Consider the following 21,001-nt stretch of genomic DNA (forward strand, 5'->3'; position numbering starts at 1 on the left):
GCAGGAAAAAAGAGAAAGTGCATCAAGGGGAAGTCTAGGAAATCCAAAGGGATGTCCTAGGAGCAATTTCAGCTCTTCTGTGCATTCCATCTCTCCAATACAACAAATCTCTCTCTCTCTCTCTCTCTCTCTCTCTCTCTCTCTCTCTCTCTCTCTCTCTCTCTCTCTCACACACACACACACACACACACCAATAATGGCAGCACTTACCCAGTAGCACTTATTCCACACCAGGCTTAGCTATCTATGCCTCCAATTCTTCCTTCTGGGATTCAAGACTTCTAACATAAATTCAGATCCCCTGGGCTAATGGGAAGAATCTGAGCTTCCCATTGGACAAGCCCAAGAACATTAATATTTACTTACTGGGGCCACCAAACCAAATAGGAAATGGAATTTTTAAACACACAACCTCTACACCTTCTCAAAGCACTATGCACAAAATCTACAGAAAGACAATTATAATACTAAGAACCTACAAGGCAAAACTAACTTATGGGGGTAGAAATTAGATCTGTGGTTCTTGGTTGGGGGCGAGGGGTATCTGGAAATGGACAAGAAGGAACTTTCTGGGGTGACGGAAATGACCTGTCCTGATAGGCATTTGTCAAAACTGATTACACAGGACACTTCAGATCTGAGCATTTCACTGTGTGTAAATTATGCCTCAACTTGAAAAAAAAAAACTACTCAAACACAGTTTCTACCCCAGCTGCAGCAGAACTCTGAGCTGTCCTATCAGACTTCGGAAATCTCTGTTGTGCTATGTAAAGAGCACAAGTACCATGGCGACAGTCACCATAAAAATAGATAACAAGATTAAAATGGATAGAGGACACATGAATTTAAGAACAGCACACCAAGAGCAATTCATTTCCAACAGGAGAAGAAAAACAGAGGAGGAGAGGGAGTTTTTAATTCCTCCTGCACTGTGAAAAATATCCTCTGAATGTGGTTCTTTTCACTGCAAGAGTTTTATGCCTTCCCAATACTCAAAGGACAAAAAAGGCAGGGAACTGTCATTTCTTATTGTATTTTGCTTTAAATTAAAAAAAAGAAGGATATGATAGTGTAACTTTTTTCCATACCCACTGTATGTGGTCCAGTGAACTCATTCAAGCTATTCAACAAGCAGAGCCCATGTGCCAGACATCATGGGAGGCACAATGACACACTGATAAAGAAGACCCGGACCCATCAACAACAAGTTCACTAACAATTTTAACTCTAATTCTAAATAACCAAGGTTTGCCTGTACTTTTTATGTACATCTAAAACTGTTGTTCCTTATTGTCATTGCACCCCCAATTGCTTTACTCCATGAAAGAGAGAGCACTTTCTTCCAAATGCTGATTTTTTCAAATGTCAAAATGTGCACGATTCACATGGAGAGAGAAATCATCTTGCGCTATTCTCCAAAGATGAGATAAAGCAGCCTCTATTCTCTTTGCAGAACTAAGAAACTTTCGCTGTGTGATTTAGACCTAGTAGTGCCCCTCCAAAAAAGGTAATTAAAGAAATATATAAGAAGAATCAGAACACATTAAATAATCAGGGTAGATTCAAAATAAACCATATATTTAAGTAAAATTTAGGCAAAATTAACTCAAATTTTCTACACGTAAACTGTTAATAATAAAAACACAAAAATAAAAATTTCCCAAACTGAAACCACAAACTAATTTCCTGATATACACTAAATACATGCTTTCCTGGAAAATCCTGCTCAAGAGTTCTTTAAAGTCATCTGTCCCTTGTCCTCTTCATATCAAAACCTACAGAACAATCACAAGACTCAATCTCATCCCTGGTGTCAGGATGGCATTTAACATACTGTTCCCAGCAATATAAATCCACAGTGTAGAAAATGAAGTGGAGAAGAAGATGCTCAAGGGACTTCCAGGTCCAAGCAAGGCCACAGCCAAATGGAGGACCCATTCAGCTAAACAGCCCCATCTTTATAATAATTTATTTTGCATACTGAGCAGAACTGGCTAATAAATGATTACCCTTCTACATGTCAATCTATTTCATTTATTATTATTTGCCCTTTCCCCCCTACCTTCTTGCTTTTCCTTAAGACCAAATTCAATTTTCAGCAGCCCTGGGGCCACAAACTGAGTCCTTCCCCACCTTAAACCAGTTCTCTTTATCCTTTTTAAAATGACCCCTGCAGGGTCTCTATAAAATGCTGGGATCCATTTACAAAATATTTTCTAAAAAGCTTACATGATGATGTTGACTCAAATACTATGCAACTAGAGGTATATCCCCTATTCCACATTATCTTTCAGCCTTAACAAGTCACAAAATAATTGATCTTAAGAAGTGGAAGAGACTTTGGAGGTCAGCCTAATTCCTGTCCTCTTCTACAGCATCCCTGATCAACTGCATACGACTCAACTTGAATACCTCCAACAACGGGAAGCTCACCAATCCAAAGGCAGATACTTCCACTGTTGGACAGGACAGTTCTGACAGCGACAAAATTCCTTACCATATTGAACTGAGATCTGCTCTCACAGCCTTTAGGGTTAAAGGAAAACTTAAAGTCCAATAACGTTAGTGTAATCACTCTACAGATGAGGAATCTGAAGCAACAGAGGATAAAGCAATTTTCTATCCATTGGTCTTCTTCCCTGTACCTTATAATCATGAAAATACTTGAAGGCACAATTATGTACCCACCCCACAAGTGTACTCCAGTCATTCCTAATCCAATGTTACCCTAGTCTCCTTCCTGTGGATAAAGTTTTGCTTGCTCATGTCCCTTTAAATCATGGCTCCCCAGTGAGCCAATGTCACATGACCATTAAGGGGTCATTCCTCCTGTGATTTGACTGCTGGATTTCTAATTCAGTTATGAACTAGATTTGATTTCTTTAAAGCTTCATCCCACTCAGGGCTCACATTAAATTCATGAACAATAGAAAAATCCCGAGACTGTTTTTTCCCATGACTTGCCCCTCCTCGGTGTGCCTGGGGGTCTCCCCCTGTGGACTGTCAACAACTCCAGTCAGAGACTGAGTACATTATGATCCAAATTTTAAAAACTAAATCCAGACTCTACATCTACACTTACTGAATTTCTTTTTTGTTTTTACTTGGAGACTTTTTCCCAGATGATTTCAAACTTGACTTATCTATTAAAAACGCAATTCCTCCCACCGCTATGCCATCAACAAATGTGATAAACGCAGCTTCTGTATTTTCATTCACGACACTGGAAAAATGTTGATCAAGGCCAAGAATAGATCCTATGACATTCATTTTCAGACCCCCTTCCAGGCTGACTCACTGCCAATAATTAACAGTTTTTAATATATAACAGTTAAATTAATAACACCATCATCTGGCCCACATTTTACCATTTATGTATAACATGGACCATCATCTCTTAAGAAACTGTTAAAATATTTTATTAAAGGCAAAGTGTACCATAGATGCTGCATCATTTCTCTGATCTAGCCACCAAGCAACCAATCATATAAGACAGGAAATGGGTTTAATTTCATACTGTAGGCTGACTTTTAGTTACCTTTGCATCCTACAGCCACACATTTTTAAGCAAAAAAGCATTTCATTTTCAATTTTTTAATGTCACAAAAGCATATTTTTTATACTTCTATTTTGAAATAATTTCAAACTTACAGGAAAGTTGCAAAAATAATGCAAAAATAATACAGAGAATTCCAATATGCTCCCTACACAGACACTCAGATTCTATCAACTTTTAACTTGTTGACACATTTGTTACATCATCCTATCTATCGTCTACACATTTGAGAATAGGATGCATATATCACATTCCTTTACCACTTAGTACTTCCATGTATCTTTCCAAAGGACAAGGATATTCACTTATGTAACCACATTAAGTACAGTTATCACATTCAGGAAATTTAACATTGATATAAAGCATACACTCTATATTCCAATTTTTTCAATTGTCTCAATAATGTCCTTTGGAGCATTTTCTCCTCATTATTAGATCCAGTGCAGCATCATGTATTGCATTTAACCATCATTGTCTCTTTAGTCAATTTTTTTAACAACAGCAATATTTTTAAATAATTGGTTTTTATTCCAATCTGTAAAAAGCAGAGTGACTACTGTTCAGTCCCTCTCACCTGTAGCTCCCGAGACACACTGAATCACAGGTGGTTATGGACTCTCCAGAGTAAACCAGACTGTTTCTAGCCCACAGAGACACGAATGTATTCACTTCAGCTGTTTCCAAAATCAGCCACGTTTTCTTAGGGTCATTTGGATTAACACCTGGGCTTGAATCAGTTACTCTGTGGTCAGCATGAATTTCTCTGGATCCTGGAGGCCTACCCCTGGGGCATCCTGAGGGTAAAGAAGAGAAGAAATGCCACAGACTATCTCCTCTTCTTGCTCTTCCTTTACTACTGGCTCACAGAACCAAAGCTCCTGAGATCTAGTCATACAGCACTTGACGGTCATGACTCACATCTCGCCAAGTTATCACCCAGACATGGTACGCAGAGGATACGTGCCAGGAGCCACTACCTAACCACACCAGCCAGAAGCGGAAAGCGGGAGGGCTTGAGAGATCCTAGGGTCACTGAAAATTTGCAGGTCAAAGCCCTCGCTAATTAACACCATTACAATCATCATAAAAATATTTCAAAATTCCAGCCAGCAGCTCCTCATAAAGTGTTGGTGACTTCCCTAAAACAAACCCACTGCATGCCAGTATCTCAGATTCCATAATGTCACACTCCTACCCTGCATCCTCCAATGGCCAACCAGAGCTCATGACAGAGATCCCAAATTCCTTAGCTTGGCATCAAGTCTCTTGAAAACTGAGGTCACAAACCCAACTGCCTTCCGGACAAGGCAAGGAATGCAAAGTGACTGGTTTGAGGCAACAGGGAGTACTGGGACTAAGACCAACCGCAGAACAAACTGGAGAATGCAAGGCCTGTCTCCTGCCCACAGAGGGCAGCACCACTAGGCTCTAGAGATCTGATTCTCTAAGAGAGCCCCAACTTCAGAGGCTTTCGGATTGTTCCCAATCTTTTTTAAACCTTCGTGTCATCCAAACTATAACACACCTGCAGACTTAAAATAGTCATGGGCCACCCATTTGACACTAATGCACCTTTCCAACCCGATTTCTCCCTACTCCCTAATGGGAATCCTGTTCTTCACTGTTACACAAGCACACGGTGCACACTCCTAGTTCCAAATCTTTGCTCCTGATAAACCTCCTCTCCTACACAACACCATGAAAGACCCCGAGCAGTCCATCCTAGTCTTCTTTCCCTATTCTACATGTTTTTCCAGGCCACTCCAGTACAGACTGCTCACCTCCTTCTCTGAACTCTAAGGGTACTTACTTTTCATTCTGGCATTTAATCATCTTGCCTTGCTCCTTAATCATAGATATATCCCATGACTTCACCAGACTGTAAAACCTCAATCTTTTAGTTTTGCTGTTTTCCACCTTTGGCACTAGTAAGGGTAACTCTACACACGAGCAGCTTAATAAACACTTACTGAATGCAAAAATTCTCTGTAACTGTGTTTTTCAAACTGTGGGTTATGATTCATTAGAGAATGTTCAATCAATTTAGTAGGACACAATAAGCATTTTTAAGTGAAAAAATAGGCTAGAATATAAAATTATAAGAGGAGACTGCACCAAGTAAAGTCACATAATACCTCATAAACAAAGTTTTTTTTACATAGTTGATTGTGTGTCCTAGGTCATGATTTAAATGTTATCTCTTAATGTAGATCATGATCAAAAATACTGCTCTACAATGAATAATTCACTTCAACCACTGCTGCATGCCATTTATTTGACAGTCAGATATTCCCTACAAAGAAAAAAATATATGACCCAACCCTCTCTCCTCCCAAGTCAGTCTCACCTGCTAGTTCACTAATTTTGCACCTCAGAGAAACAAGGAGGCTGAGTAACTGCAAATACATTCTTGGTTCTTTCTGCAACTTGTTGCAAACATCCTTCAAATTCACCAGCCCTCAGATGTTGCAAGAGGAGGCTTGGGGAATTTGTTCAGCAAATCACCCTTGCAACAAGAGGGCAGAATTCAGTGCTCAGAAAAAAATCTCTGTCTACAGATGACCAGATACTTGGGAAAGAGCAACTGGCACAAGTTGGGACAGACCTGGCCCTGGGAAACACAGTATTCCCTAGGCCAGAAATTTCCTCCTGCTCCTTTAGATTATTTTCATGCCTCTCTCCACCCCTCCCCATGAACGGGTGAATGGGGCACCAGAACTAGCCTGAAGATCTCACTGGCAAGCCAAACCAGCTGGGAGTCTGTTCAACTTGTTTCAAAATGCAACAATTTACATCTTTAGCAAATCCCATTCTACTTCTCTCCAGCCTCAAATCACACATTTACCACTTAGAAGAACAAGTGGTCCCACCCTCAGTGCCCCAATTCCCAACTTCAGGTTCAGGATCAGGCTTTATCACTTGAATGGCAATACAGAATAGACACTTGCTGATTCAGAACCTCAATCCTACTCAACAGCATCCTCTGCAGCCTCCCTATCACCAGGAATATATTCTGCATATCCTCAAGAATGGCTTCCCTGTCACATCTGTACAACCCTGGTTCCCACCAATCTTAATTCCAGTTGTTCAGAGGACACCTATATTTGGATGTCTTGGCAAACACAAGAAAATCCTCTGCAATGTGTCAATTACTCCTCTCCAAAACACACATTTCCAATTTCTCCCATTACCAACTACAGCGGCTCCAAGGCCCTGGCGTGTAATCGATTTCCACAAAGAATTAATTTCCATTCATCTCTTTCCTTCATCTTCCCCTTGTCAACAGATTATTTCATCATCCCAGTCTGAGTGCTGGGCACTCCACAACTGTAATAGCCTACCGACTCATCTGTCTCCTAACAAACATAACTTTTAAAAACCCTTCTAAACACCCCGTCACATCACTCCCTGGCTCAAAAACCTTTAATGTCTCCCCAGTACATATGGGGTAAAGTGCAAGCCCCCAGCCTGGCTTTTGAAGACTTTCACAATCTCAACCATTGTTCCTCTCAGTCTTTATCTCCTGCTGTCCAGGACGCTTCCCTGGTCTAGCCAAGGTCATTCCCTGTCTCTCAGGAAAGCCAGGTTCATTCCCACCCCAGGACCTATATCAAGGGTCACATCCTCTAGAAATACAGACCTAACAACTCCTGCCCACAGCTACCTTCTCTGAACTCTAAGAGTACCTACTTCTACACAGCGCATTTTGACAGTTAACTGCACCCTGTCTTGAGGTATTGTTTCACACGTTCAAGTCTTTCCGTCTTTCCCAAGAGGGAATCCTCTCATAAACCTTTTTTAGCCTCCCTTACTGAGGTAACTGTATGAACCTCTGCCCCTCTGATAATCCCTTTGCAAAGTTCCAAACCTGTTATTTCTTCCTCATTTGTCTTTGTGCCTTCGCCAGTGAGGTATTCAAACTTCCTTCAACTCATTCCTGTATTTGACAGCCCCCAGACTGCATTTACACTAATTCAGACAACCATAGCACATTATTTTGAACTTGAGTTCTCAAATCACTTCCACCAAGTCAACAGGCTTCCTGAGGGCTTCAATTTCTTGTGTGCCTCTTGCCATCTCCCAGAGAGCCTGGCATAGAGCTGAAAACACAGCAGCTCCTGAGAAGTACCTATGGAGTTGAACGTAATAGCTATGTTTCTTGAGACCAGGAACCTCTGTTTACACAACACCTGAGGAGTGTGTGAAGACGGCCTTCAATACCTGTTGATCATCTGCTTTGAGTCAACCTGAAGCATTTACACTTTTCAAGAAAGAGGGGTGTAAAGAAAACAGTGGTGGACTGCAGCTGACCCTTGCACTTGGCAGCCTGGCATCATGGGCACATATGCCTGGTGGAAGTGCTTCAAAGTCACTGGGAATTGGCCACAGCTGCCAGAAAACAAGGAGACAATGGCACCCTCTCACCACCTTAAAGGTGAACTTCTATAGATTTCTGAGTCAATCGTAAAGTGAAGGTGCTGAGCCTTGAACTCCAAAGCAGAGAAGAAACCGCTGCCTTTGAAACTGCACATCACAAACTCCCCATCCAGGCCCCTACCCGGGCAACTCACATGCCCACAGTCACTGCGGTGCCAGCTCCAGGGAGGGCAAGGAGCCTCGGGTGAGGCAACGCAGGGTTAAACCGCGCGGAACAGAGGAGAGGAAGGGTGAACAGAAGGGGAGAGAGAAGGGTGAGGGACGGCCCCCGAGGTGGAGGGTGTGTCGCGCCGCCTGTCCCAGGCCCGGCTCTTGCTCGCTCGGTGGAGTGCGCAGGAACGCGCGGGACGCCGGGAGGGCTGGGCTGGAGGCCCAGCCGGAAAGGGTCGGGTAGGGGGCAGGTTAACCCAGTCAGTCTCCTCAACAGACGCGACTCTGGACAACCGCTCAAAGTTGGGGAGGGGGAAACCGATGGGAGCGCCGACAGCGGGCGAAATAAACAAGGCGGCGCACGAGAGAGCGGGCGGGCACCCCCCCACCCACCCAGCGCGGCACTGCCGCATCGCCCCCGCACCCCGACCGGCAGCTGCCCTAATGGCACCAGCCTCCCCGGGTCCCCAGGCTGCCGGCCCGGAACCCGCGGGCGTGCAGAGCGTGGGAAGTTCCCGGGCCACCCTAGTCCCCGGCTGCAGCGCCGCGAGGTCTCCGCGCAGCTCACCTCGCCTCGCCACGAGCGCAACGCGGGCCGGGCAGCTCCCGCTGCGACGGCTCAGCACGTCTCGGAGCTGCAGCTGCTGCGGCCCCTGCCCGCCCACCCGGCGCGGCCCGCGGCCCCGCTCCACTCCGGCCGCCCGCCGAGGCTTGGTTCGCGCCCACCTGGCCGGCCTGCCCTCCCTCTCCGGGACACTGCGCTCACGTACGCGGCCGCGGCCACAACCCGGCCCGGATTCCCCGCCCGGGAAGGGAGCGAAGGAGCGCGCGAGCAGCGAGACTCGGGACACACACCCCCACCGCCCTTCCCCCGCACCCCCCTCAGCCACAGGCACCGCGCGCGCACGCGGACTGCGCGCCCCCGCGCCCTCCCCACACAGCCTCCTCTCGCCGGGGACACATTCCCCCGCCCTTTCGTAGACAGTGGGCACTCAATAAGTGCTCGAGCGACTCCTCGAACACATGCGCACTTGAACCTGACCGAGGTGTGACCCCCCCCACCCCCATCCCTACCCCCAAATCGGAATCCGCGGTTGAAGCCCCCGAACCAAACTTGAGTGTTTCCTCCTCCCCCACCCCCGAACGGCGAACGGAGCCAAAGTTTCTTGCTGTTGTTCTTCCAGGCCTGGCTCTGGAACAGTCTTCTCCTAGAGAGGCCGTGCTCGCCCCAGGGCGGGAAAGAAAAGGCGCCCAGAAAGCTCAGGGCGCCTCTGCGGAGCTGGCTGGGGTGATAGGGACCCGCCGAAAGCGGGTGAGAAAAGGGGAGAGGGGGAGAGCAGTTGAAAAGCAGTCTTTCCATTTTTCTTTTTTACTTAATGTTTTCTTCCCTCATTTTATGACATTTTACTGGATTTCACTCATTTGTAGTTGTAAAGTAAAACGTTATTTACTGTTTCTGGAATTAAATGGGAGAAAGTTAACTATTAGCCTTCAGCCTTTTTGTAAACAATTCTGGTTCCTTGTGACTCCGTCAGGCTCTGGCTTTTTTATAATTTGTAACAAGGAGAATTTAAGTTGTCCATTATGTTGCTCTGTGTTTTTCAGAGATAAGACCAGAGTCTCAGCGGTAGAGACTATTGAATATATATATATTAATATTCAAGTAAATTTAGCGAATAGAGACTTAATAACCCCCCTCCCTACAAAAAAAGGTCTTAAAATATTTTCGGACTTAACTTTTGAATTTGTCGTTCACCTTCAATTTGAGGTATGCTGTTTTTCTTGCAGAGAGGCAGTGGAAGGTGTGCTGGAAAGAACTAAAGGGTTTAGAGTCAGGCAAGCCTGGCTTAAAATCTTCATTTAACTGCCGAAGTAACTTTATGATCTTCATAGAAGTTCTTTTATCTCACTGAACCTCAGCTGCTTTATCTCTAGGGTGAAATAAAATAATATAGGTATAATGCCCACCTCATAGCAATAAATATTATTTCCCTTCCCCCATCTCCATTTTTTTAAATGAGAAAATTACCTAAATAGAAACAAAATTCCTGTAGGACAGTGGTTTTCAACTGGGGGCAGTTTCACTCCCAGGGGACATTTGGCCGTGTCTGAAGACATTTTTGATTGTCACAACTGGGGAGGAGGTGCTACTGGCATCTAGTGAGTATAAACCAGGGATGCTGCTCAACATCTTGCAATACACAGGACAGCCTCCCCACAACAAAGAAGTGTCTGGTCTAAAATGTCAACAGTGCCGCTAGTTGGGAAACCATACTATAGGATAATGCCTTTCGAATAATTCACAGAAGACTGGTTCTATCACTTAACCACATCCTCAAGGAAACATTTCTGTTTTGCATAAAGAACAACAGAAAAGACATCCTGGGGATCACAGCAAAAACATTAACACACAAAGCCTTCCCTTAACATGAAAATGCAGATTTGAATTTTATATTTTATTATTAAAGAAATATTTCAGTGAATTAACTACAATGTATGTTTCCTTTTACTAAGGTATTTTGTTATATATTATTTTGTTATATTTGATTCATAAATAAAATTGTTTAATGTTCTTGTTTCCATTTTTCCTCAGATAGTGGATGTTTACTCACTTCTGTATATTCACTTCTCTGTTAAATTCCTCAGCTATCCTAAAGTTTATGATTTAGTCCCTGCCCCCAAGGAATTGAAAGTGGACTACTGCACATGCAACAATTAAGAAACAATATGAGATAGCATATAATTAAGCCTTAATTGCAGCACCCAAACTAAGGTGGCTCAGAGGAAACGAAAATCAGTTCAGGCAGCACAGCCCAGGGCTTGCCTATGGGCCTGAGGTGTTGAGTAAATGTTTGTCAAAACGAAATAGTTAATGAAAGTTTCTTGCACAAGGTAGGTCTTGAGCTAGTATATAAACTCCATTACGGTGTTTGAACTGCCAGATTTTGTAAATGGATAATGGTGCCTGACTGTGAATTTATTTTTCTTAAATAAACATCTAGTTCAAACTTGTAATCAAACCTATATATTTCCTAAAATGATTGAACTGCAATAAAACTGAAACATTCATTTGACAAATACATGATGCCTGCTGTGTGCAAACTGAAAAAAGAGTCTCAAAATTTGAACAGAACCCAGAGCTTGTTCTGTTTGAGGCTGTGCCTTGTGAGCAGGGGCATATGCTCTCTCATAGCATATGTTGAATGCATATTACTGCAGGCAGGTACTTGCACAGTGTGCATTCCAGAGTTCTGCCCATTAACATGGAGAAAACTTCCCGTCACAAACATCCATTCCCAAACACACACCCAGCACTCAAGTGCCTTCACACAGAATGCAGGCCCTATTGTGAATACACACCACACAGCACATTTACACAAAGCAAGATGTACTTATAAAGACAATAACATTTTCTGTTTTGAATCCTGGGTCCCAACCCTTCCATGCTAGAGCTTGCCCTTCCTGGAGACTGTCTCACCCTAGCACTGCCCTTCAACGTGCTCCCTCCCATACCCCTATTAAAAGGTAAGCATCTTATACTTCATTTCCATCAAAGTAATTTGCTTCTCAGAGAGCATCTTCCATTAGCTGATAATAAGCAAAGTAGACCCAGGCCCTGCCTTCCTCTTCCAGGCCTCATGTTATAAGGATACATATATAGGTGACATTTTAGAGCAGTCAAGAATCTGAGATTGGGCTGGCCCAGAAATAAGAATCAGTTCTTTCTCTTGATCCCAGTGCCACTACCTTAATTTAGGCTACCATCACCAACCCCTTTGTAACTGCTTCCAGGCTTGTCTCCCTCCAATCTACTCTTTACCCCAGCCTCCCTCTTTCTTCTGCTTGAGATTCCTCAAAATCTTCCCATAGCTTTTATAATAAAGTCCCAGTATTGCTCATTAAATCTTTCATGGTTTGGGCCCTAATTATTTCTCCAGCTCCCACTTGCCTCTCTCTGCCTCTATCCCCTTGCACTTTGCACTCAAGACATGCTAAACTGAATTCTTCTCTTTTCCCTGAATAGACTTTTCTTTCTTTGCTTGTCACATGCTCTCTTCTCTGCCTAGAACACACTCCATCACACCCTCTCACCCCTTCACTTAGCTATCCCTACACATCCTTCAGTGGTCAGTTTAGATAGCACTCTCTGGGAAGCTTTTTCTTGCCTCCAAGACTAGATTAGGTATCTTTCCTTTGTGTCCAATAGTAGTCTGTACTTACACCCATCATATTGTACTGAAATCTCCATTCTTTTATCCTAACACCCTACAAGATTAAACATTCTGTAAGACAACGAGTGTGTCTTATTCTCCATTGTATAGCCAACACGTGGCAAAATGCCTGGCATGTAGTAGGCACTTAATAAACATTTATCAATGAGTGAATTCTTGTTGGACCTGGGGGACATACTAGAGTCACTCCATCGTCCAAGTAATTCCCCATTCAAATCATGCCTTGGATGCTCAGTAGAAGCCTTCCTAACCAGTAGAAGACTTCCTAACCATCTTATTTAGAGCAGGACAAGGCTTATGGAATGAACTGAATCTTCATGCTCTATCAGAGCCTCATTTTATATATAACCTGGTTTCCTGTACTCCAGTATGACCTGTTACATACTTGACATCTCCACTTGGATGTCTAATCAGATCTCAAATGCAACATTTACAGAAACAAACTTCTGATTTCTCTCAAAGTCTATTCCTCCCAGGCTCAGTAAATGCCAATTCTGTTCTTCTGGTTGCTCAAGATAAAAAGAAAAACAAAAACTTGGATTCATCCTTGCCTTCTCCTTTTTTCTCACATAGCACAAGCATATCCAATTAATCAGAAAATCCTATTGGCTCTTTCTGTGAAATATATCTGGAATCTGATTATGTCCCACCATTAACACCACAATTTCCCTAGTCCAAGCACCATTTCTCTAACCTGGAGTTCCACAATAGGCTCCTAATGATCCTTTAAAACCTAAATCAGATTATATCACTCTTCTGCTCAAAACTTCCAATGGCTTCCCAACTCACTCCTACAAGGCCCTACATGATCTTCCCCCAATTAACTCTCTGACCCCAACTTCCACCACTCTTCCCTGGCTCACCCAGCTCCGGCCACATTGACCTCCTTACTGTTCCCCAGACCCACTTCCTCCTCAGAGGCTTTACACAGCCTGCTCCTTTGGGCTGGAATGATCTTCCTCCAGATATCCACATGACTAGCTCCATCACTTGATTCAGGTACTTGCTCAAATACACCCCTATTAGAGAGACATTCTCTAGGCAACATGTCTAAAATAGCACTACCCAACTGGCCCTTTACCTGGCTTGACAGTCTGTCTCCATCCACTCAGATGTCACAAATTCAAAAACAACAGGGTCTTTGTTTTTGTTTACTACTGTATCCCCAGCATCTAAAACAGTGGCTAGCATTTAGTAGGCATTCAACAAATAATCATGAATCGAGAGTCTGGTTAGACTACCTGAACCAGGTCGCTATTCACTACTTTGGTCCCCACAACTCCCTCTAGAATTTAGCTCCCCTAAAGTAGGACATCAGGATACCATCTGCACAGTTGTTTGTCACTCTGCTTTTCATTCATTAGCTAGGGACCTCTACTATCTCTGTGATACACAATTCTAAACACAGCTTCCATAACACAACCTCAAACTAACCTGTGTGTTTTAATTGAAAAGAATAATCTAATTTTGTCTTTGTAGCTTACTTTATACTTTTTTTTTTTTTGATTGATAAAATGACAATGTATCCTAGTGGACAAAAACAGACCCAACACCTACTCTGTTTTCTCTATAAAAGACATGAGATTCAGGAATTTTAAAGAGAAAGTGGCTTTCAGGAATGCCTGGGGCAAGTGGCATCTTCTTTCTTATCTACTCAATCTATAAGGCTTTCCTGAAGGAGGTGAGCTTTGCATTTTATTGAAGGGAAAGGATTGATAGGTTATAAGTAGGTTGTTCACAGCTTATGTGTATCCCCAAAGTGGCCTGTTTAGATCTGAACAGAGACACTTTCAAGCAACAAGCTTGAACATGTATGAAAATCATCACAGATACACCCTCGTGCACAAACACCCAGAACTGTGCATACTTTCTCCTAGCTCTGAACTTCTGCAAATTTGAGCAACTGAAGATATTCAAAAGAGGAAAAATTGAGCTGGTTTGGGGAACATGGAACATAAGGCCCTGTGACTCTGGGTATGAAAGCACATGTACACGCAAGCAGGCTTGATGTGCATGTCTGGTTTTTCCTTTCATGCTTCTGTGATTTCTATGACACAGGAGATCCATTCTGGAACAACCTTGACTGCCTTCTACTGACTGTGTTAGAGATATGGATTAAAATTATATTTGTCTCATTGTTCAGGGAAGAAGGATAAAATCCAGGACAGTAACATTTAGAGGGTGGGCCAACTATGGTCTTCATCCTACAGTGCACCCCAGGCAAGTGCTAGTAACTGAGACTGGAGGAGTGGAAGGCCACGGAAAATGTTTCTGCCACAAGTTTAAGACCATCTAGATATGCCTCTCCCACTGAAGCACACTGAGAGTTAGAGGGAAATACCAGGTGGTGAAAATACCAGTTCAAAAACTGCTGAACTCAAAAAGTACTATTTGAGTTGCTCCCAATCTAACCATAGCCCTTCTCCGTTAGAGAGCCTTCTACATTATAACCTCTGTAAAATTAATCTTCTCATAGAAGTCCTTAAAATGGGCTGAAGTAGCCAGCTCTTCCCAATCATATGGGAGATGACACAAAGCCTTTTAAGTGACAAGCAATATATTAAAGAAGGTTTAAAAGGAGAGGGACCCTTAGACCCTAAAAGGAAAAGAAGTCAGGGTTATACCCTGGAAGAAAGCCTGAATTTACCTGATGCCCTAGATAACAAATGGTACTAGAAAAAACAGATTGAGGGCTCCCAAGAGAGATAGAGGAGAGATCAAGCAAAGGTAAAACATCCAGTGAGAAGTGAGCAATTGGCGGAAAAGTACACATTGTGAATGCCAGCCCATGCCACCCCTTAGTGTCTTGGGCTCCAATGAACATGTAGTAATTTCTTTTCTGAAGCATGTTTATTGTCATGTGATTGCTCTTAAGGCTTCCAGTCTTGCTTTCCCTCCCATGGCAGTATCATCCCTACCTCCCCAGAGAAGGGATTGGTGGCCTTTTCTCTAGTGAACTTACCAGGGTTTCACTTGTGCCAAGCAGTGAAACTTCGTCAGTCCTCACCCATATTTTATTCTGTTCACTAGACTCCCATTAGCATTTTTCCATTCTTCCTTATTCTTCAAAACTCCTGCCAAATACAGGTGTACCTGCCCCAATCCAGACCACCCAGATGGTCACAAATGGCCCAGATCCTATTTAACTCCTAGCCGAGGCAATGATCATGTAGGACCACAATTCTTGACTAGTGAAACAGTACAGGTTGATCTGCATCCACTATGCGAGTACTATGGAATGGCAGAACCATAAAGTACTGTGAAATAACAATTTCCACAGGGCCACACCTGTGAGGCTGATCAACTGAAAACTTCTTGACAAACAGAAAGAAAAGGTGTTAGAAAATAGTCCATAAACCAATCAGATGGAACCCTAAATATAAAAGGCTATCTCTAAAAGTATTTAAAATGCCACCAATCATTTCATGACAATTTCTGGCTCTTCGGAATTGAATAACAGGCACTGTTCCCTATTTGTACCAGATATTATACTGTATTCGCAGTCAGCACAGTTTCTTACATCCTTCAGAGGTTGGCCTCTGTCACTACCTAGTAGGATATTAAACTTTGCAATCAATTTTTAAGAAGCTAGAAGTACAAGTGGATTGACACACATGATGGAATTCCCTATTGAGTTTGAGAATAGATTGCAAAATCTGAAATGTAGATTCCCCTTCAAATTTAATTTTTCCAAGTTTAAATCATGTATTGACAAAAAGTTTCTCCTCTTTTCATAGACCTGTCAATTCATTTAAGTAAGGAAAAAGGGGCTTTACGGACCTTTGGTTTTCTGAAGTCAATCAGAAATACTTGCCCAAACAGTTCATAAATTGTCTTACTTTGATAACATATACAGTCACTGATTCTCTTAACATGTAATTCACCTGGCTGTAGGCCACATCCTGCCCAAGTAATCCTTCAAATACATTGGAGTAGAAACTCTATGCATTACTAAAATCCTGCTCAATTATCCCTTCGTATTAGCCACCTGGGAGGGCTCTGATTTCCCAATACTTGTCTTAGACATGGTGGATCTCCTGACCTTCTCATCTATAAGCTGTTGTTGATTCATCAAATCCTAGCCTCTCCTGACAGTGTACTTGACTGCCTCTCAAATCACTCCTGACAAGCTTTAAGTGACTCCTGAGGGCAAGAGAAACGGATAGCACTTAGGTTTTCAGTAATTTAGCACCCAAAGGTGAGAGGAAAGATCTGCCACATATAGGAACCAGACATCAGTCCACCACAGGCCATTCTAGGTTGTTCTTCCTCAATTTCTTTTCTTTCCTCATGGCTTACTGCCTGATGCAAACTAATCAGTCCAAAGAGAATCTCTGAAATTCACAACAACCTGCCAGGCTCCTTCATGATGAACACTAAGAGCAAAAATGACTGGAAAATCATTACCATCATATACTTCGCCAGCCACAGCATCCACTAGCCCCATTCCCACCACTTGGTGAATGGAAGTTATCACTGTCACTCTCACTTCCTCTACATTTTTAGAAAAGGTGCAGGAGGTAAGATGCTATAATACCATCAGTTAGCTGGAGGGGTTACAAAACGCTGATGTGAACCTGTGAAATCTGGGTGACAGAACCAGAAGAAAAACAAATCCAATTTAAGAAGCCTTAAAGATAATATGTCAGGATTCATTCTCTAAATCTCTCATTTCTGTTTGCTCTTTCTTACTAGTGTCATTTTTTCCTACTTCAAAAGAGTCCCCCCAATCTCCAAAAAATAAATAAAAATTAGATTAAATTTAAAAAACAGCTACCTTCATGTACTTGGGAAGGTGTTTCTGGGCAGCTCCCAACTTTGACATACAGTTTACCCACACCAGCAAAAAACAAACCTTTCTCTCCTAACATTCATATAGTATTGGTTCCAGGGAAAGACTCTAATTGACACTGTTTAGTTAACATGCCCACCCTTTGGACCACTGTTTTCAGAGGGATGGGATACAATGATTTGAGAGTCCAAATAAAACAACAGGCAATAGAGATGTGATTTCCCAAAGGAAGGAATGCTGAACAGAGAGAATCACATCTGTCCATTATACAAATGGGAGGGGGGGGGGGGGACAAGAGTCAAAGGATTTACCTTCCAGAGTCTTTTACTAGCTGTGTGACTTCTGAAAAACCATGTTATCTTTTTGAGCCTCAACTCTTTATCTATAAAATAGTTTAATAGTACTGGTACAATATTGAATTACACGCACAGTATCTCTGTAAGGTACCAGGTGACTTTTAGGATAATGAAAAACTGACTTTGAGGAAGGCATTTAAACAGTGCCCGCTGTCCTCTACGTTTATGGTAACACACTTCTGGAGCATTTTACGAAGCTCTTTCATCTACCGTATAAATTAGAAAACGAAGCTTGAGAGACTGGAAATTCCAGAATTTGGACTAAAATTAACTTAGTTCTGTAACTGTAGCCACATGCAGGCACGCAAAATATATGACGATACTACAGTTGAATCATTTCCTGGATTAAGAAAAGTAGCAGAAACCCACGCACGGACAACACGCACGCAGGCATCCACCCCATAAGCAGGGATCCCTACCACACGTATACAGACTCCCTCTCCTCTGGGGAGCCTACTCCAGGATTAAGGAATTTTAGGGCCGAAAGGATTGCATACATTCTTCACCAACTATTTTGTGTATCTGTGGACGGAGTGAGAAGTGGGGAGGATGCAAGGAGCTAAGACATTTAAAAAAAAAAAACACTCTTCAGGGAAGCTTTAGCACGACCTTTCCACGAACGCAGCGGGCTTAGCGCTTTCTCTGCAACCGCTCTCCTTCCCGCTCCTCTCCTACGCCCCACTTCCTGCTCCAGCGGCTACAAAAATCCATCTCCGCGTTTTCCCTCTCTCCCTCCCGCCCTTCGGGTTAAAGCTCCCCCGCCAGGAGTAAACAAGCAGCCTAAACTGGCAGCCTGTAGGACCGGCCCCTGCTCCCCGTTTCCTGCGCCAGTCCTAGCAACAGGCCTCGCCCTTCACGACACGCCCCGCCCCGCGAGAGCCAGCGGCCGCCCCCGGCTGCTCACAGCCTTCCCCGAGCCCGCTCCGCCCTCCTTCCCCCTCGCGGCCTCGACCTGCCCAGGGTTTGCATCCCTTCCCGGTGCGGAGCATCCAGCCCTCCCCCGGAGCCCGTTCCCTCGGGACTCCGCTTCCCTGCCGCCGAGAGCCCAGAGCCCGGGGCGGAGGCGGCGGGTGTACACGTGACTCTTGTTGTGGGCGGGCCCTTCCCTACTGCCGCGGTGCCTCCTCCCTCCTGAGGCCTCGGACGCGGCGGCTGCGGGAAGGGGCGGGGGCGCCCAGGCCTTGCCTCCTTTTCGTTCCCCGAACCAGGCTGGGGCCGTGCCTCTCCCCGCCCCCACTCTCTCGTTCCGTCAGTTCGGGGCCGGCTCAGGCCCCTTACCCAGCGTGTCGCGTGCTGGGCCTCAGAATGCCTTTGCCACTGTTGCTGCTTCTCCTCACACACAGTCAGCGTGCAGTCCGGCTACGCTGCTCACTCTTGACTTCTCTCCCCCCACCCCACTCCCGAGACCCAGGGGCAGAGTCTCTTTCCTCCAGCACGCCGCTTCCTTAAGTTTCTAGCCTTTGGGCACAGATCCCCTACACATTCACAGGTCCCCTGAACGCACATGTTCCTGCTGCCTAAACACACTGCCTTCCTGCCAACACAGACTTCCTCTACACACAGACCCGTAATGTACTTTCCTCCACACACAGACCCGTAATGTACTGTCTTCACACTCCTCTCCCCCACCGCCAAGGAATTGGGATGTTGGAAGGAGCTGTGAAGCTCACTTCGCCCAGCTCCATGCCCTTTCTCTTATTTTACTGGTGGGGAAACAGGTTTAGAGAGGTGAAAAGATTGCCTATATCAGAACCAAGACCAGACCTCAGACCTCCAGTTCCCAAAGACTTCTTTCTACCCTGATACCATCCTGCTGTTCAGGGTCAGACTAACCTAAACCGGTGGTTCCAGTCTTTGTCATCCAGTTAACACCTTCCAGATCTTCTCCCCAGGGAAAATGTATCTGCCTATTACCTTCTGTCTATCTCAAGGTAGCTCCAGGAAATAAATCATATCTGTCAGAAAAGAAAGACAGAGAACCTTGACTGGGCACTACAATAAGAGGTAGTTGAATCTAGAGGTTAAGAGAGTGCACTCTGGAGCCAAAATACCTGAATTCCAACCCCAGCTTCTCCATCTTCTTGCTTTCTTGGGCAAGTCCTTTGACTTCTCTCTGACTCAGATTCCTCATTTATAAACCGGATAATGACAATAGTGCTTCATAGAGCTGCTGAGTGGATTAAATGGGTTAATATAGGTAAAGTGCTCAGAACAGCACTTGCAGCATGATAATCCAAGAAATCACTCTGTGACAGTTGCACTGCTGGGTTTCTTAATGTTACCACGTTTCCCTGATACCCCCCACTCTATATTGCAACAGATTAAACTATCAGACTTTAGAGGACTGACTTTAAGAGTCTGGCAGATTCTGAGTGGAGGGACAGAGAGTAGCACAGCAGACTTCTAAGCCAAGGGAACATGGATGTGCCAAATCAGTCAGAGGTGGTAGGGAGGTCAAAGGCAGGGAGCTTCTGAGCTTTCTCTCTTTATATGGAGCTCTCTCTCATCCTATATAGAGAGAAAGCGCTCCTTTCAACAGATGAATGGACAAAATGTGGCATATACATATAATGGAATATTATTCAGCTGTAAGAAGGGATGAAGTTCTGAAACATGCTGCAACCTGGGTGAACATTGAAGACATCATCTTGAGTGAAATAAACCAGACAAATATTGCATGATTTCTCTTAAATGAAATAACTAGAATATTGAAGTTCATAGAAACAGAAATTAGATTACACTAGGAGTGTGGGGGTGGGAAATAGGAAGTTAATGTGCAATGGATTCTTAATGGGTTCAGAGTTTCTGTTTGGGGTGATGGAAAAGTTTTGGTAATGGATGGTGGTGATGGCAGCACAACATTGTGAATGTAATTAATACCACTGACTCGTATACTTGGAAGTGGTTAAAATGGAAAATTTTATGTTGTATACATGATACCAAAATAAAAATTAAAAAAAATATATGTGCATGGCGGGGTGCTAGAAGAGAGGGGAAAGATGGAGTTCAGAGAATGAAGTTGACCATGGGTTTAGACAGTAGAGTGGGGAAAGAAATGTCTGTATACAGAATGTCAAACAGATCTCCAACAGCTGCTGACCTTGTAGCTCCTGATCATTCATTCAATCCAATAAATTCCACAAGAAAGTATGTGTATCTTCTCTCCCACTAGATTGTAAGTTCTTTGAGAGTAAGGTCTTGTTCACCTTTATTCATAATTTGCTACCTAACTCACTGCTTTGGGAAAAGTTATTTGCCTGGGGTTATACAGCAAATTAGTAACAGAAGCCAAATCTCTGCTTTCAGTTTGGTGTTATTTCCGTGGTGCCCCACTGAGTTTACAATGTGGTTGGTAGGGAAAACAAACTCCCTAAAAGTTATAGAACAAAATAAGGTGGTGTGTGGTTAAAGAACCTGAATGCGTGGTACAAATGGTAGACGGGGTAGGAGTTGAGAGGACTGGATTCCCAGAGACCAG

At 43.8% G+C, this 21,001-nt stretch overlaps 1 protein-coding gene across 8 annotated transcripts in view; it reads right to left on the bottom strand.

Annotated features, from left to right (window-relative positions):
• ZNF395 (zinc finger protein 395) overlaps positions 1-15,358 on the bottom strand; it is a 47,005-nt gene extending 31,647 nt beyond the window's left edge. For 4 of the 8 annotated variants that reach the window (XM_037812883.1, XM_037812876.1, XM_037812877.1 and 1 more), the window contains exon 1: positions 8,712-8,888. The gene's annotated coding sequence lies outside the window, so the exon portion shown is untranslated. Of the gene's footprint in view, positions 1-4,130; positions 5,844-8,711; positions 8,889-15,337 lie in introns of those variants that run through there. The other 4 variants (XM_037812880.1, XM_037812879.1, XM_037812878.1 and 1 more) reach the window with 3 other exon arrangements.
• Between the last annotated feature and the right edge of the window lie 5,643 nt (positions 15,359-21,001).

This window comes from Choloepus didactylus, chromosome 20 (genome assembly GCF_015220235.1).
Source record: "Choloepus didactylus isolate mChoDid1 chromosome 20, mChoDid1.pri, whole genome shotgun sequence".
Taxonomy (NCBI): domain Eukaryota; kingdom Metazoa; phylum Chordata; class Mammalia; order Pilosa; family Megalonychidae; genus Choloepus; species Choloepus didactylus.